At 34.6% G+C, this 15,341-nt stretch overlaps 1 pseudogene; it reads right to left on the bottom strand.

The window, feature by feature from the left end:
- The window catches only part of LOC18766972, a 96,517-nt pseudogene extending 82,486 nt beyond the window's left edge, over positions 1–14,031 (bottom strand).

The following is a 15,341-nucleotide window of genomic DNA, read 5'->3' as shown; positions in this document are numbered from 1 at the left end:
TTGTAGGGAATCATCGAGACTTTGACGGCTAAAGTTGAGGATTAGGAAGCTATCAAAACATATCCTCCGCCACTACCACCACAATACGCTTGTATTAGAATTTTATTATTGTACTTTGTTAATTTATATGTACATTTTGAATATATATTTATATTTATTGGATAATTTGATCACTATTTTTCATATGTAATTTATTTTGAATATGTCAATTTAAATTAAAGTAATTAAGAAAAATCTTACAATTAAATTAAATTTAAAAAGTAAAAATTTGAAAAAATTAATATCAATTTAAATTGAAGTTATTTTAAAAAGAAATCATACAATTAAATTAAATTTAAAAAGTAAAAATTTGAAAAAATTCATATAAATAAATTCTAAAGAAAAAATATTTCGTAGCGCAAACTATTAAATTAGTTTATTTCAAATTAAAAAAATTTAAAACAAAAAATATTTCGTCGCGCAAATATTTGCGCGACGTTACTATTTGTCGCGTAAAACTCTAAAAATTTGGGCGGGTACCAAAAATTTGACGCGGGAATTTTTTTAAGACTTTGCGCGACCAATGTATTTCGTCGCGCAAACAGTTGTGCGACCAATGTATTTCGTCGCGCAAAACTTTGCACGACCAATGTATTTCGTCGAGCAAAACTTTGCGCGACCAATGTTTTTCGTCGCGCAAACCTTTGCGCGACCAATGTATTTTGTCGCGCAAAACTTTGCGCTACCAATATTTGTCGTCGCGCAAAGTCACTTTGAGTTCGTCGCGCAAAGTTACTTTGCGCGACCAATATTTTTTCGTCGCGCAAAGTAACTTTGCGCGACCAATGAAAAAACTTCGTCGCGCAAAGTCTTTCTACACGATCTTTGCGCGACGGATTCTGCGCGACGAAGTTTTTGTGGCGCTGAAATTTGTGCGACCACAATTTATTTTGCGCGACGAAATTAACTTCGTCGCGCAAAGTGTAAAATGTAGTAGTGTGGGTGTGAAGAAGACAGTGTGACATAATAATGGCCTTTGCCTTTGAGCAGAAAACCCAAAAGGCCAACCGAGGATCGAAAGAGGAAAAAATGTTTGAATCAAAACAAAAAATGGTTGGTCAAATTACAGAGATTAATTGGCAGCTGTTGATTCAGAGATATGCATCATGCATATGCAAGGTGGTCCCATTGTTCCCATATATAAATACATATATGTATTTGCTAAATTTTGGTATCCATGTAAACATCCAAGTTAATTAACTCAGCACAATAACCTAGCACAACACCCCTCTCTTTTCCACCGAAAAATTTCAGAATCTAGCCTATAAAGAAGAATAAGTAGGAAGTGTAATTTCCCTACGCATTTCCTGCCACCGAAAACAATCTAGCCCATAAAGAAGAATCAGGGTTTAGGGCAAGTTGTATATGAAATTATGAGGTTCCCATATCTTTCAAATTCAAAGAAAGTGTATATGAAATTATAGGCAAAATCAATAAATTGAAGAAGGAGAGAGAGAGAGAGAGTTGTATATGAAATTATGAGGTTCCCATATCTTTCAAATTCAAAGAAAGTGTATATGAAATTATAGGCAAAATCAATAAATTGAAGAAGGAGAGAGAGAGAGAGAGAGAGAGAGAGAGAGAGAGAGAGAGAGAGAGAGAGGTGTAAGGTACCTCTTCTGGTTGACGGCGACAGACAAAGAATCATCGGGCGAGAGAAACCAGTAGAGCTTGGAGGCAGAGACTAAGTGCTTACAATGGCGACAGAGACGAAGTGCTTACTATGGTGATAGAGCTTGGAGGTAGATTCAATGGGGATAGGGTTTGGACAGAGAGAATTGATGCGTATAGAGAGAGATATTTCCAATACTCTCTTTTCTCTCCCCTCACTCTCTTCCCCATCACATTTGCAACCATTGTGAATGCAGTTTTAGCAAAGAACCTTCCTGGCTCAGCCATCACCGTCAGATCAGAATCTGACTGATGATCAGAAAAGTAGTCTTTGATGGCAACATTTATGGTCTCGGCTATTTCATCAAACAGTTGATTTGCTTTGAACCCACCACCAATATCAAGCACGTACATTCATTTTGGGCATTTTGAGCTCATCAGCCATATCAAATGCAGCTTTAGTTGCAGCTATTGCTCTGCAGTACACTTGAGGGTCGTTTGGCACGGCGGACTATCATGGACTGGACTAAATTCTAGGACTGTCTAGGATTAGCTCGGATTGGCCTAAGCTGGATTAAGTACTGACCTATGTTTGGTGCTGCGTCGGACTAAGAAGCTGGATTATAAAAATAGTGAAGACCTATGTTTGGTGCTGTGTCGGACTAAAAAATTATTATTTTTAAAATTTAAAAATAATTAAATGGAAGTTTTTTTTTTGTTATTATAATTACCAAACTCATATGTACATTTCTTTTCCTCCAAACCAAAGACTTTTTGTTTGTTATTAAGGTTATAAATTTCATCGAGTTTATGTATAATTAAGTCTTTACTTGTATGCAAACACAAAGAATTTGATTAATATATCAATAACAACCACCGACCACCACTTAGTTGTCTTATGAGTATTGTTGTTATTTTAAATTTTAAATTTTATTTGTTTGTGCAAAATTGAGGTTGTTATGAACAATATCATGTAGTGTTGCCCATTGCACATTAAAAACCATATATAAATTTAAGGGAGCTTTAGTGATATACCCAAAATAGAGGCTAAAATTATAAAAAAAACCTACATGAAATACACTTTAGAAACATACCCAAAAATCATTTACTACATACAAAATGAGTGTTGAATTTCCTATAAATTACATGACTGCCACTAACTAACTTAAAAAAAGCCCAATACAAAAAACCCAAAAAAACCCAAAACAAGCCCAACCTAGATTTTTTTTAAAATTAAAAATTAAAAAAAACAAAAACCAAGGGCATGCCCCTACGACCCTTCCTTCTCCATCGAACCTCTGGAAACCATGTCATAGAAGTACATTGTTAATACCATTTCATAGGAAAACATTGTTAATACCATTTCATACAAAAACATCGTTAATACCATTTCATACCCAAAAAAAAAAAAAAAATTTAATACCATTTCTTACAAAAAGATATTGTTAATACCATTTCATACAAATAGAACATTGTTAATACCATTTCATACAAAAATATTTTTAATACCATTTCTTACAAAAAGATATTGTTAATACCATTTCATACAAATAGAACATTGTTAATACCATTTCATACAATAAACCATTGTTAATACCATTTCATAGAAATACATTGTTAATACCAAGTCATAGACGTACATTGTTAATATCATGTCATAGAAGTACATTGTTAATACAATTTCATAAAAAACATTTTTACTACCATTTTATAGAAAACATTGTTAATACAATTTCATAAAAAACATTGTTACTACTATTTCATAGAAAACATTGTTAATACCACTTCATACAAAAAAACTCAAAAAAAAACCAGCAAGACATCCGATATCCTGTGCAGAAACCACCTCCAATTGTCCATAGTTTCATCAGAAATAATCGCAAAGGCAAAAGGAAATACATCTACAAGAAAAAAAAAGTACACTGTTAATACTATGTCATAGAAGTATACTGTTAATACTATGTCATAGAACTATTTGAAAGTGTTACCTTCATTACCTCAGTGATAGTCAATGGTATCATGATGTGAATGGCCGGGCAATGGCTATGGGCACCTTCTTTCACTTGAGATTAAAGTTGATCAATATCACAAAATTTTAACCACAGCTCAAACCAAAACACAAGATCAAATTCACAACCAAACCGAATCTAAAATCAAACCAAATTATAAACAACAAAAAATTAAAATCACAATTCAAAACTCAAATGAATATCAAATACAAATTACCTTAGTGACCTAAACCGAATCGTCATCGAGACGCTATCCCCACCGCCTTCACGATGATCGCCACCTTAGTAGCCAACGCCGTTAGATCCGTAGCCAACGCCACCATATCCTCCACAGCTTTAACCTCCATTACCACCACCACCATCGCCGCTTCCACCAGATTGGGCCTCATTGACGGTGATGTTACGACCGTCGATGTTCTAGCCGTTTATGCCTTCGATCGTGTCCCTTATGGCCTTCTCGTGGTTGAAAGTGACGAAGCCGAAGCCCCTAGACCTCTCGGTCTCACGGTCGTTGATGATCTTCGATTTGATGATCTCACCGAATAGAGAAAAGGCCTCTGCAACGCATCATTGTCGATGGAGGAAAGAGTCGGCCTCATGGATCAGGACCCGAGTCTACCTCCTGAGTTGTAAAACGACCTTGCATATGACTAAGATGCGAGAGATTGAGCTATGAGATCTGGAAATAGCTGCAAGATCTGTGAGAAAGCAAATGAGAGATCCAGAAAGCAATGAAAATTAGAGTTACGGCTCCGACGGTGAGGTTAGTTAAATTGGCAGCTCATCGATTTCTCACAAACCAGCTCCGAGATTTTGAAGGAGCAATCGTCGATTATTTTAATTGAGCCTTGGAGCTGGGTTTATTTTGGGCAAAAGGGAAAAACAATAATTCAACATTGCTATTGAATTTAAAAAATCGACAGCTGTCGATTTTTGGGTTTATTTTGGGTGTGTTTCTATACTTTAAATAGTATAGGGTATATTTATAGTTTCATGTCTAGGAATGGGTATTTCACTAATTTTGTATAAATACATCCATACATCAAATATATATCCAACACTTCCATAAATCATAAATTTTCCAACCCCACATATGATCCATACTTGTCTTTAAGCAACATACTAGCAACAAAAATACATTTAAAATGAAGGGAGAATGCTTATTTCAAACAAAAAGCCACTCTAATATATGACTTGACTTGCTCATTCATCTCGAACTTTATCCAATTGCGTTTTGGTGTAGGTGTCCTTCTGTTTCATAAGTCTCACATACTGAAATAAACATGAAAAGAGCATATAAAATGGAAACATAAACAACAGGAATATGAACATAAGATTAAAAAGTGTAAGGTACTAAATTTGCATAAGATATCACTTCAAATCACCCAATATACATATTTGCAAAATCATATTGGCGAGCAGTTTATACTCAAGATAAAATTGAGATTTCATTGTATAACTCAACCAACACAAGAATTTTCCAAAATCCATATATGAAAAATCATATTCTTGAGCAGTTCATTAACAAAAAATCAGATTTCATATTATAACACAACCATCCAGACACTAATTGCGCAGTCATACTCAAAATCAATTGTAGATTAGAGATCAATAATTCAGTTTAATATTATAACACAATTTGCATAACCATACCTGCAATCGCTCAACTGACAAGCAATTCTCAACAAGGCATTGCAATAATATCTGCATTCCATAATCAGATTACCAAAAAAAAAGGAATACAACTCCAGAAACAAAATTATTATAGGGTCAATGAGGTAAATTTTCAACCCTAAGAATAACAAAACAAAATCTTTGAATCTAAACAGAACAATGTTATTAACAGAACAAGATTCTTAGCCCATGTGTAATCAAACAATAGTGATAGCGACCACTCCCCATCCACAATATGCCTCTGATGATATCCTTACAATAGGTGTGCCTCCAACAAGTCATGTTTGAATACCATGATCCAACTTCATTTTATTTATAAAATAAAAAATAAAAAAAAGAACTTTTATACCAGGAAAAGCAAAAAATACAGAAGAACAAAAACAAGAGTGGCCAAGAAGTTCACAGGAACACCAGAAAAATAAAACATCATGATCTGCAGACTAGTGTTAGGCATGACTAGTAATTAGTGAACCAAATATAGAGCTAGGTAGGTTTTTGAGTCAGTGATTTTACTATGTCAAATAGAGCAATGGAGAAACTAAAATTTCACTAACCAACTTGGCCTTTAAGCCCATTCAATGATTCAAGCAGTGACAACAAAACACCTATACAACCAAGCATAAATAGCTTCACTGTAATAATCCAATATGATCCAAAAACTGCAATATAACAGAGGAAACAAGTACTTGGCTGACTGATCCAAACAATGGAAACAATTGAAACATTTAAACCCACACAGATCCAAACAAGCCAATATGCCCTGCTAAACAAAAGTTTAACTTAAAAAAATCAGGATACAACTCTAATTTCTAAAATGGATGTCCATTTTTAGAAATAGTATAGTTTTTGAATTGCAATCCAAAACAAGGAAATTTCTCACAAAAATACTACAGCAAAAGTGAAGCAAATTTTTCACAGAAATACACAGATCCACATTCAAACCCTAATGCACTATTTGGTTGCTCAGAAATTGAATCTAAAATGACACATGCAGCTAAATTTTTTAATTCGATTTCCATTATCCGCTTAACTTAAGTGAAGCCACTAATTATTATATAATCTATAACAGCATAAAACACAAAAATGGAAGATTTTCCCTTTTTCTTGCCTAAAATTCTCAGCAACCAAACAGAGGATAGATAGAAAATAACAACCCAACAAACAACCTAACAATGAAATTTCTCAATAACTCCCAAGAAAAAGCAATACCCATAAAAAATTACCTTTGAAAAATGTGGCAGAGAGAGAGAACATATGAGAAAGAGAGTCGGAGTCGCGAACGAGAGAGCCGGAGTCGCGAAACGAGAGAGAGAGAGAGAGCCGGAGTTGCGAACGAGAACGAGAGAGAGAGAGCCAGAGTCGCAAACGAGAGAGAGAGAGAGAGAGAGAGAGAGAGAGAGAGAGAGAGAGAGAGAGAGGCAGAGTCTCGTGTTCTCAATTCAGCGAAGGGCTTATTTTGAGAACCGAATTTTAGGCTCTCTGTATAAGGAGAGCGAGTGAGGAGGTTTTTTTACTATTGGACTCCATAATCCCATTTAACTTAGTCCCTTGTTTTACCAAACATGGGCTTCAAGCCCTATTTAGCACAGTCCAAGGGAGTGAGGCCTACCAAACATGCCTGAGGTTCAGATGCTTTCGATCCCACATGGAACGAAATTCCCACCACTCTTAACCCTAGTTTGTGTGCATGTCTGAGGAGTGGTGCGACCTCCTCAGGCAACGCACCAAATTTGGTCCCGAATGAACGCCACGAGCTCTTGTCATTCGGTACAGCAATCCGAAACAACAAGGAACATTTGAGGTGGCACCTTTTGATCATATCAACTTCATCCATGGAGTCAAAGGTCGCAAGATCGACCCTGACTCCAGCTGCATACCTTAAATGGTACTCATCCTTGCATGGATTGGCATAAACAATTTTCGTGGGGCTTACACCATGAGCAAAGATGGCCTCAATCTCGACCTTGCTGGCACAATCAAAGCTTGCACCAAGTGTTGCCAATGCAGCAATGAATGCAGGGTCATGGTTACACTTGACAACAAAGAAGGGCTGAACATTGGGAAGGCAATGGCTCCATTTTTTCATGAGGCTGACAAGAACCCCCAAATCCAGAACGTAAAACGGTTCGTGTTTGTCTCGTTTGCTGATGATGGATCTGATGTGGGTGGTGGTAAGTTGGTGTGTTGAAGGAAAATGTGAATCTCCCACCATAATTTCACCACCACTAATTAAATAATGGAGTTTTATTATTTTAGGTTCGACCCATTCGAGACGCAATTCTCTTAATTACAATCTCTTGCTTCAAGGGAACACCCTTTGATTCCATCATAAAGAAACATAATGTGTGTGTTTGATTTTGCAGCTGCCCCTAAGTCAAACCTCAGGGTGCCTATGTACACTAGTAAAAAAATACCCTTGCACAACGAAAAACTATTCGTCGCTCAATGTCACTTTGCGCGACGAAACGAAAAACAATTCGTCGCGCAAAGTGACTTTGCGCGACAAACTTTTGCGCGACGACAATACTTCGTCGCTCAAAGTCTTGCGCGACGAAACAATAAACTTCATTGCACAAAGTCTTTAGCGACGAAGTGTGTTTTGTCGCGCAAAGTCTTTACAAAAATAAATAAAATAAAAAAATTATTATTTTAAATCTTTGCATGACGTAATCCGAACAATTCGTTGCCTAAACCAATTTATTTTTGTTTTTTTATTTTGTATGCATAACACTTAAGAAACTAAACGGTATATATATTTATTAAGTAGCTTTAAATTTATTATTTTAGTTCGGATCGGATTTTTTTTAGAAAAATATATTATTGTAGTTCAGATTGGGTTTTTGTTAGAAAATATATATTTTAAATTGATGATCGAATTAGTTCATTGTATTCATATAGGGTGAAGGAGTGTAGCTGTAAAAAAATCATCAAAATTGGAGTTAAAATAACCGTTAAATCGTAATTTTTCATTTATAACCGTCAAAAGTTTTGTCCCATTACTTGATCTCTGAATGTTTATCTTTTCTTATTTTTGGCATATATGATCTCAAAGTATAAACAAACAAGTTTGACGGTTGGATCGTTGAAACTAGTTTCGTTGAATGTGTATGCCATCAAAACAATATATTCACTAACAATTAAGAGTTTATTTATACTTTCGTTAAATATAACATAAGATTTGTGGTATCCACTAGTGTAAATATTTTAAATTGAAGATCAAATTCAGTCATTGTATTCATATAGGGTCAAGGAGTGTAGCTGTAAAAAAAATCATCAAAATCGGAGTTAAAATAACCATTAAATCGTGATTTTTCATTTATAACCGTCGAAATTTTTTTTCTCATTACTTGATCTCTGAATGTTTATTTTTTCTGATTTTTGGTGTATATGATCTCGAAGTATAAACAAACAAGTTTGACGGTTGGATCGTTGAAACTAGTTTCGTAGAATGCGTATGCCATCAAAACAATATATTCACTAACAATTAAGAGTTTATTTATACTTTCATTAAATATAACATAAGATTTTGTGGTATCCACTAGTGTAAATATTTTAAATTGAAGATCCAATTCAGTCATTGTATTCATATAGGGTCAAGGAGTGTAGCTGTAAAACATTATCAAAATCGGAGTTAAAACAACCGTTAAATCATGATTTTTCATTTATAACCATCGAAAAGTTTTGTCCCGTTACTAGATCTCTGAATGTTTGTTTTTTGCAATTTTTGGGGTATACGATCTTGAAGTATAAACAAACAAGTTTGACAGTTGGATCGTTGAAACTAGTTTCATAGAATGCGTATGCCATCAAAAAAATATATTCACTAACAATTAAGAGTTTATTTATACTTTTGTTAAATATAACATAAGATTTTGTGGTATCTATTAGTGTAAATATTTTAAATTGAAGATCAAATTTAGTCATTGTATTCATATAGGGTCAAGGAGTGTAGCTGTAAAAAATCATCAAAATCGGAGTTAAAATAACCGTTAAATCGTGATTTTTCATTTATAACCATCGAAAAGTTTTGTCACGTTACTAGATATCTGAATGTTTGTTTTTTGTAATTTTTTGGGGTATACGATCTTGAAGTATATACAAACAAGTTTGACGGTTGGATCGTTGAATGGTGTGTGTGTATAATATACATATATTTATTTATTTATTAAGTAGCTTTAAATTTATTTATTTTGTACGTATAACACTTAAGAAATTGAATAGTATACATATTTATTAAGTAGCTTTAACCTTATTCATAACAATTATTTTTATAAATATTGCGCTACGAACTAATTTTTCGTCTCTCAAAAGTTTGCGCGACAGCAGTTCGTAGCACAAAACTCCAAAAATTTGGGCGGGTACCAAAAATGGGACATGGGAATTTTTTATTTTTTTAAAAACTTTGCGCAACCAATATTCGAATATTTTTTGTCGCGCAAAACATTTAAAATTTGGGCGGGTACCAAAAATGAGACGTGGGAAAAAAAAAATTTAAAATTTTTTTTAGACTTTGCGTGACCAATATTTTTCGTCGCACAAAACTTTAAAATTTGGGCTGGTACAAAAAATGAGACGTGGGAATTATTTTTTTAGACTTTGCGCGACCAATATTCGAGTATTTTTTGTCACACAAAACTTTTAAAATTTCGACGGGTACCAAAAATGAGACGTGGGAAAAAAAAAAATTAAAATTTTTTTTTTTAGACTTTGCGCCACCAATATGTTTCGTCGCGCAAAACTTTGCAGGACTAATATTCTAATATTTTTTGTCATGCAAAACTTTTAAAATTTGGGTGGGTACCAAAAATGAAACGTGGGAAATTTTTTTTTAGACTTTGCGCGACCAATAATCCAATATTTTTCGTCGCGCAAAACTTTGCACGACCAATATATATTTTTCGTCGCGCAAAGTGATACGGTTTTTAAAACCAGAATAACTCCTCCACCATTTTCTCATTGTCTTTCTCTACTCTTACCTCTCCTCTCTCTTTCCCTCTCCCCAAATCCCACCCTTTCTCGCACACTCACTCCTCTCACTTAATCTCTCATCTCTCTCTTCACTATCTCTCACTCTCTCATATCTCTTTTCACTATCTCTCACTCTCACTCTCACTCACTCTCTCATCTTTCCTTTCACTATCTCTCACTCTCACTCACTCTCTCATCTCTCTCTCACTATCTTCTCTAATTCTCTCACACTCACTTCTCCCTCTGATTCTCACTCACTCTCAATCTTGCCAAAATGTATATTCTCTCCAAATTTTAAATTTTTTTCATTAATATGTGTTTTTGGAGTTAGTTTTGAGTTTGTGTCGGGTTTGGGGTTGAGTATAAGGTGAGGATTGGAGTTTGGGTTGGATTTGTGGTATAACAATTTTAGGGGAGATTATGCCAATTTTTTTTTTTTTTTTTTTGTTATTTGACCATATATATATATATTTTTTTTTTTGTAGGGAACCGTTGAGACTTTGATGGCTAAAGTTGAGGATTAGGACGCTATCGAAATATATCCTCCGCCATGACCACCACAATAGTCTTGTATTAGGATTTTATTATTGTACTTTGTTAATTTATGTGTACATTTTGAATATTATATATTTATTTATTTATTGGATAATTTGATCACTATTTTTCATATGTAATTTTATCTTGAATATGTCAATTTAAATTAAAGTAATTAAAAAAAAATCATACAAGTAAATTAAACAAAAAGTTTGCGCGACGTTATTATTAGTCGCGCAAAACTTTAAAATTTTGGGCGGGTACCAAAAATGGGACCCGGGATTTTAAAAATATATATATATATATATTTTTGCCTTTGCACGACCAATATTTTTCGTCGCGCAAAACTTTGCGGGACCAATATTGTTTCGTCGTGCAAAGTTTTGAGCGATGAGTACTTTTCCGTCGCACAAACCTTGCGTGACCAATATTGTTTCGTCGCGCAAAAACTTTGCGCGACCAATATTTTCGTCGCTCAAGGTAGATTCTTTACGCGACGAAAAATATTTTTCGTCACGCAAACCCTTTCTTCACGAGTTTTGCGCAACAAATTTATTTCGTCGCGCAAAGTGTTTTTTGTAGTAGTGGTATCCCTTGTGGGAATCAAGCCACTCGTAGTTCAAAGAATCGCAATGAATAAATAACTCATTGCGAGGGAAAATTGATTTGAATTGTATTGAGAAGTGTTTGAGTGAATTTAGTTGAATAAACCAGGGATTCGATATGGAATTGTGTTTTGGACGGTTGCATCTAGATTGCCTACGTACCCTTCAAAGGGATCAAACCAACTTAGTTCGGAATTGATTTGTGTGGATATGGACATTTGATTTGTGGGAATTTGGTTGATGTAACTAGTGACTCAAATTTGGTTGCGATGGCGTCTATTGAGATGCTAGACTGCCTACGTACTCTTAATGGGATCAAACCTACGTAGTTCCAAATTTAGAAAATTAATGGGTAAGTGTGGCCCAATAATTTAGAATTTGTGTCTTTGGCACAATTGTAAAATTTTCATAGGTAGATGACCTATGGGAAAAATTAGAAATTAATGGGTAAGTGTGGCCCACTAATTGAGAATTTGTGTTTGAGAGATTTGAATTTAATCTCATTGGAATTTACATGGGTAGATGACTCATGAGAAAAACTGGAAATTAATGGGTGAGTGTAGCCCACTAAATGAGAATTTCTATTTGAGGAATTTGAATTTAATCTCAATGAAATTTGCATGGGTAGATGACCAATGGAAAAATTGGATGGTTTTATACCAATTTTCTTATTGTCAATGTCTAAGAAAAATAATGAGCAATTTTGATGAACCCACTAATTTTCTACAATTGACATTTACATTTGGGAAAGTGTTTAGATGCATTTGGTTAAGATAAACCAGTGATTCAAATTGGTTGCGGTTGCGTCTAGTGGGATGCTAGACTGCCTACGTACCCTTGACGAGATCAAACCGACATAGTTCCAAATTGAGAAAATTAATGAGTAAGTGTGGCCCACTAACTGAGAATTTGTGTCTTTGAGACAATTTGGAGACTTTCATAGGTAGATGACTTATGGGAAAAATTGAAAATTAATGGGTAAGTGTGGCCCACTAATTGAGAGTTTCTGTTTTAGAGATTTAAATTTAATCTTATTAAAATTTTCATGGGTAATTATTTGGCCACCCATTAAATATATTGGGCTTTAAGAATTAATGGGCAATTACTTTTGACAGCTCATTATTCTTTAGGTGGATCAATCATACTCCAATTGGGACTTTAGGAATTAGAGACACAAAGGAATTGGACATATGAAAGAAGTGTAGCCCTTATAAAATTGGAGAACAATTGCACCAGACTCTCTCCCTTTGTATGCAAATAAACACAAAATAAATTCCAAAGGTGCTGTACGATCTACTAGACAGAGAAGAAGAGAGAGAGTTGAATAAAGGTGCCTTTTTTTGGGGGCCAAAAGTCACTTTTAGTCCCTGTAGTTTGGCACTTTAACCACTTTTGACCTTGTAGTTTTAATTTCGTCACTTTTAACCCTGTAGTTTCATATTTTAAGCAATTCAAGGAAATGTTAAAATTTCTGTTAATTTCTTTAACGGAGTAAACATGTGCCCCTCACGTGGAGGGGCAATTTTGTCAGTCCAAAGCAGCTTGTCTCTTCCTCTTCCCTAGGGCGTGCGAAATTAGCCATTTTGAATCAAATTATGATTAGGGCTCTTACAAATTTAGTGAAATTCATCTGGGCTTTCGATTAAGTGCAACAAGAGGGTGCGAAAAGACTAGCAGAACTTCAATAGGGTTTAGGGAGGTGAAGAAGAGAGGTGAAGTCGATGGAGGCTTCAATAATTCAGGTGAACTCAAAATCTTTAAAGGTTTAGTTTTCTGTGCGAAATTATTTTATAGCTTTCTTTTATTCGAGTTTTCAATGCATATAAGTGGGTTCCAAAGCCATTTCTGAAAGCAAATGATGTTTATATAGTTGCAGAAAGAGAACGATAACAACACAGGAAAAAGAAAAAAGAAAAATCATAAAATAGCTATAATTTTTGTAATCATCACTTGTTAAACAGTCAAATTCATCTACATTTTAGCGTAAGGCTATGTAATACTCACAGCTAAGGTGGAAAGAAAAAAAAACATATTCATTTTTGAGAAGAGGATAGGAAAAAGGACTATACAGAAATAAACACCCTTATGGGTGAAGAGTGAGGAGCGCCAACGACCTTCAATGTTGGCAACTGGAGGATCGCTAATCAGCGTTAGCCATTAGTTCTGATACCATATAGAAACTGATTTTCTCTTAGTCATTCATATGTTCATTATACAATATAAATATAACAATCTACAATTACAACAAGCCATTATCATAAACATAAATATGGAGTTACAGCCTAATAACAATGTAACTGACAACTGACCATCTCCTATCATTAATAGGATTAACTATTGTAACAGTAATACTATTATAACTCCCTAATAGGAACAATATGACTTCCAGAGTGTTTCAAACTTGTTTTGAAAACAAGTATTGCGGGGGCTTATCCAAACCTTTTTTTGTGTGTGAATTTTTTTGGTTCAACATGGTGCCTAGGTATGTCAGCTGGAACATGCTCATCACCTTTCACTTGGCTTGCAGCCAACTTGACGTGGCGGCTGCTAAAGGTGGTAAGGCTTGGAATGCTAGGAAGGATCAATGCCATGGGAAAATGTGTTTAGAGGGTGTATTCAATTGAGATTTTAATAGATTGTTTTGAAGCTTAAAAGTCATTCAATTAGGATTTTTAAGTAATCAATAAAAGTACGTTGGTATTCAATTAGGATTTTCAAGTAGTCAAAATCGATTTTAAAATATTTCATTAAGTGGTGTATTGTGTGAGACTTTTAAGTGAGTAATATAAATACCAAATCTCATAACAAATCTCACCCTTATATGCCTGATTCTTATAACCTACACACTGCCCCCAGCAAGAACCAATAAAAAGAATTCTTAAATGCTAAAGTAGTCCTTGTGTTTTACCATGTTGGTCAATTTAATCCCTGTATTTTCAATTTGGCCAATTTGATCCCTGTGTTTAGGACCATTAGCCAATGTGGTCCATTCTGTTAAAATTGCCATTAAATAAACATAAACGATTTTTTTTTATTTTTTTTTTGAAAACCTATAAACTTATTTGAAATTGATTTAAAATTTTTAATTAATTCAAAAATATATTGAAACTTCATTAAAACCAAAACATAACGTTAGGAAAGAAAAAAAAAACAAGATGGGCATAATCAAGGAGGGGGGAGAGTGGGGCGACAACCAGAGTGGGCTAGAGGATCCGAGCGGCGCGGTTGGGGATGGGACAAATGGCCAGGGAATGGTGGGGTTGGGGAAGATCTTGCTGGGACATGGTCAGGCGGTAGGGGTTGTTTGAGAGAGAGAGAGAGAGAGAGAGAGAGAGAGAGAGAGAGAGAGAGAGAGAGAGAGAGAGTTCAGGGGTGGGAAGGATTTGTGTTCAGGAGGTAGGGGAGTTGGGAGAAAAAGAGAAGAAAGAAGGGTGGTGGGGGTGGGGGCTAGATTGGATGGTGGTATCATCCTTTGATTTTAATTTCTTTTAGTTTTAGATTTTATTATTATTATTATTATTTTGTAACAAGGGGACTAAAAGCCCAGACCAAAATTTTAGATCTTATTTAATTATCCATTTTTAAATTGAATTCAAATATATCTATTTTTTTTATTAATATTTAAACAGTTTTTAAATTTTTTAAACATAAATTTAACGGATTGGATCACATTGCCTAACGGTCCTAAACACAGGGATCAAATTGGCCAAATTAAAAACACAATGATTAAATTGGCCAACATGATAAAACACAAGGACTATTTTAACATTTAAGCCTAAAAAGAACCACCAACACACATAACTGAAAAAACTACACCAGACTAGGCATAAAAAAACAAATGTACGTCTTCAGACTGGAAGCACGTCAAATCACCTAGCCCAGCAAACTAACTCCTTGTGGG

Source organism: Prunus persica, chromosome G8 (genome assembly GCF_000346465.2).
Source record: "Prunus persica cultivar Lovell chromosome G8, Prunus_persica_NCBIv2, whole genome shotgun sequence".
NCBI lineage: Eukaryota > Viridiplantae > Streptophyta > Magnoliopsida > Rosales > Rosaceae > Prunus > Prunus persica.
This window is presented reverse-complemented; position numbering and strand designations above follow the sequence as displayed.